This window comes from Parasteatoda tepidariorum, chromosome 3, assembly GCF_043381705.1.
Source record: "Parasteatoda tepidariorum isolate YZ-2023 chromosome 3, CAS_Ptep_4.0, whole genome shotgun sequence".
Lineage (NCBI taxonomy): Eukaryota > Metazoa > Arthropoda > Arachnida > Araneae > Theridiidae > Parasteatoda > Parasteatoda tepidariorum.
In genome coordinates this window covers 28,642,606-28,646,847 of record NC_092206.1, presented here as the reverse complement: position 1 = coordinate 28,646,847, position 4,242 = coordinate 28,642,606, and positions in this window count along the sequence as shown.

Below are 4,242 nucleotides of genomic sequence, written 5' to 3'. Positions count from 1 at the left end.
TGAAGTTCTCAAGTTTATCGCTACACTTAAATTCGCACCAAACCTCAGCATAGCATTAAGAATCCTACTTACATTGCCAGTCACTGTGGCTTCAGGAGAAAGAAGCTTTTCAAAACAAAAAATAATAAAGAATTATCTCAGAACGATGCAGACGCAAAATCGTCTCAATGGATTGGCAATGATAGCTATTGAACACCAAATTAGTGACAAATTAGACCTGAAATCACTGGTTCGTGAGTTTGCCGAAAGAAAAGTTAGAAAAAGGGCATTTTAATTACTTTGGTTAGTTAGAATTTATTAATAATATGGGATATTAGTTTAGTTAGCATTACTACACTTTAATTTTTGTTATTTTGCCTTAAGTGCTAAATTGCTTATCTTGTTATCTGATGATTGAGTTTTAAATAAAACTTTTTTTTAATATTTTTTTTCAATGTTTTCTTGATTTTCTGATATGGTCGCATGAGATTTACTTAAAAGAAAACGAAGGGGGAGGGCGCAAAATTAAGGTTTTGCCCGGAGCGCCAAAATGTCTAGGGCCGGCCCTGCCTCCTGCAGAGTTATTACCCAGTGAAGATGGACTCAAGGGCACTGAGTTCGAATCCCAGTGTTGACTGGTCGATACGAATTCTACACCCAGCTTACAGCAGCCACTGTGCCGAAGTAAAATACCCTCAGTGGTAGACGGATCATAGGTTAGAGTCCCCTTGTTGTTAGACTGATAGTGGAAAGCTTTTGTGGTTTTCCTCATCATGTAACTTAAATGCTGGTCAGTTCCATCAAAACGTCCCCCTCCAAGACAAAAATTTCTTCCAATACTGGATCCTGGAGTTCCTTTGTGTTCTGAATTGAGTTTAAAATTAGAAGTCTAATAAGTTGAACATTAGTAGTCGTAAACTCGAAATTGGGTTGGCTGTTCAATGACTATTATAAAATAAACTAATAATTTGGCCGNTCATAACTAGCAAAAAAATAAATAGCTGTTACTAACTAATAAAAAATTGGTTGAGAGAAATAATTAATCCCTTAATAAACGTGCTTTTGTAGTACATATTATTTTATTTCACATTCAAAATTATTATTACGAACTATTAAACACAGTGTAAAATAGGTAATTAAACAACTTTTAATCTAATTTTTTTCATTGCGTTCCGTCAAATTTCGAAATCGTTAAAAGTGTGCCGCAACAAAAAAAAGGTTGAGAATCACTGCCCTACTCCATTGGATAACCAGAGGCCACTGGAATAGGATTTGCTTGGCCCTCCTTGTCCCTTGTTCTAAACCCTTCTGACTTATTTTAGTGAGGATAAATTAAAGACAAAATCTGTACAAATTATCTCGAAAACCCTTACAGAATTCAAAAATGCCATCTAAGAGATCATTGCTCTTTTGACACTACAGAATTTTGGTATTTTTCAGAGCGAAAATTTTTTGAACTAAACAGTTTTTGTGAAAATTTTCTTTTATTTTTCATGTAGCTCAATAAATTTCACACTGTGCAGTGAAGAACAAATAATAAATTATGATGAGTAACAAAATATAACACGAATATCTGATAAAGTATATCGTATTGTAGCAAATATTTATCCAAGAACAAAAAGTTAACAATGAATACAAAATTGTTCTTACTTAAATTAATAAATTCAAAATTTCTGTATGAATGAAAAATTAACTAATTCTCACTTGATGACAGTATGTTAAAAACAATCTGTTAAGGCAGTTATATGCATTAATTTAAAAGTGTAGAATTTTTTTTTTAATACATTTATTTACATTTTCAAGACAGGAAAAGATTTTTACTATTTTATTAGAAATATAAGCTAATTTGTATGAAAATAATCACTATCTGTTAATTATTAAAAATTACTTGCTAAAATTTCTAAGATTTTTTGTCAAAATTTCTAATTTTTTGCTAAAATATCTAAGATTTTTAAGGGGGAAGTATGGCTATATATCTCTTTTGAAGTATAGATTAGATTTCTGATCATTAATTAAATAAGGAAAACATCGTTTAAGGGATGAGATTCTCTTAATTGACAATTTCAGTCATATTTATAAGATCCCTTTGGTCCCACAATTTAATACTAAACTCGCCAAAAAAATATCAATGCAAAATGAACTTAAAATGAAAAAAGAATTCTAATAATTATCAAACAACAGCGGTCAACATGGCAGCGCGTGCGATGACGACGCTTGCACATTGTTTGCTCTTGAACATACTCCCAGCATTGAAACCTTAAAAGTTTGAACACAAATACAAGTATTTAAAATTTAAGACAATAATATTTACTCGATACATACAAAAAGCATATTTAAAATAATCTTAATGTTAAAAATTGAATGACATTGAATGACACGCAATTGAATGACACGCATTACAATATCTAATTACTATCGATATCTCTAACATTTCGTTTCAATATTTTACCATTTGGAAGCAGGATATTTATTACTCGTACTTTACCATCCTTACCACAAACTATTTCAGTAATTCACCTTGTTTGCCATTTTGTACTTGGTATATGATATTCTTTGATTAACACAAGTGAACCAACGTTAACATTATTCTTTTTGGATATTCACTTAGAACGTTGTTGTAAATTATTTAAATAGTTCCTCTTCCATAGCTTCCAAATTTGTTGACTATATGTACTTTGTTATTTTTTGCCATTTAGTAAGTTAGTTCTCTTGTAATTCAACAATTAAAGTCAAGGGTCTCCCTATTTTTTATTTATTTATTTTCACTCAAATAAATGCATCGTTAAAAGGATTACTGCTGCTGCAGCTCTCGATCCCATATCGCGGAAATTGCCCACATGAAATGAGATTGTTAAAAGTGTCGAGAATGGTTTGATGTTGTGGAAATTCGAAAGATCAGTTAATTAAATGTAACAATATTTATTAAAACAATAACGAAACATATATATTGGAAACGCAGAGAGAATAGCGTCCTTGAGTGAGTCTTTGGTTTATGAAAAAAGTGTGAGGAAAATAGGAGATGCAGCCTATTAAGATGTTTTCAAATGCATAAAAGTGTTCAATTGCGAGTATATCCTCCGTTATTTACTCATCGTTTTCATTACTATTATCTGGAGCGCAGATTAAATTTGAAAAGTAATGAACTATGTGTTGCAGTTGATATACGCGTCATCGAGTTCGGAAACTTTTCTGAAGGGCTTTCACGTTAGATACAGAACTCTGCTTTATTAAACCTATTTGTAATGCATAAATCAGCTCTTTGCAAGGACCGCTTGTAAGCAGATCTTATCCGGCCAAGATAAGACACAATTGGCAAAAATTGAAATTGGAGTTGAAAGAGCACTCTCAACAATCGTAGCTCTCAGCTGTACGCTAATGTTTTTGTTTTGTTTTCGGGATAGAATTATTCATCAAGTTTAATATGGATGCAGCACTTCGTAGTTTTAAAGAAGCGGATCTACGGAAATTTTACGAATATTATTACTTAAAATGGTGAGAAAATAATACAATTCCGCTCTTCAATTTGTTCATACAATGATATACGCGTTTGAGTTAACACATTTAGCGTGAATACCTACACATCATGGATTTCCTGTAAATCTCATCCAAATGAAACTAGAAAACTTCTCTGCCGGGGCGTGTTCTTTAACTGCATTACATTGTTAAAATTCAAGTTTGAGTAGTTTGTTAAAAAGATTGTGCGTCAGTATAAAAGTCATTATAAAAGGTGTTGTTCTTAGAAAAATTAAAGACTGTATGTTCATATGATCATTAAGCTATATCAAATTCATCCACAAAAATCAGAGATAAATTTGTGTAAGTAAATTATTATTAATTTATTCCTTATTTTTGATTTAATGTTTAATCCTGCCTTAAATAAAATATGAAGCGTATAAAATAATAACTGAAGGTTAATTTAGGTGCAGAATTTAAAAGAGATACGATTATGCCACATTAATTATCTTTTGCTCATAATCGACATAATTGGGTATAATATGAAAAAAACACAACTACTTCGATTTTGTAGGAACAACATATGACGCAATGCTAAACGAGTGGAATTTAGTTGTTGTTTATTTAGTTATTGTTATTAGTAGTTGTTGTTATTTGTTTTAGTTGTTGTTGTTTATTTAGTTGTATTTAGTTTCAATAACTTTTCTTTATAATGCAATAAAATCTGGCGAGCAGCTATTTAAACGATCGAACACTTCGTTTGTTTATTTGTGGCTTGAAGTTAGGCTCGCAGAAAATGCCGTTCATGGG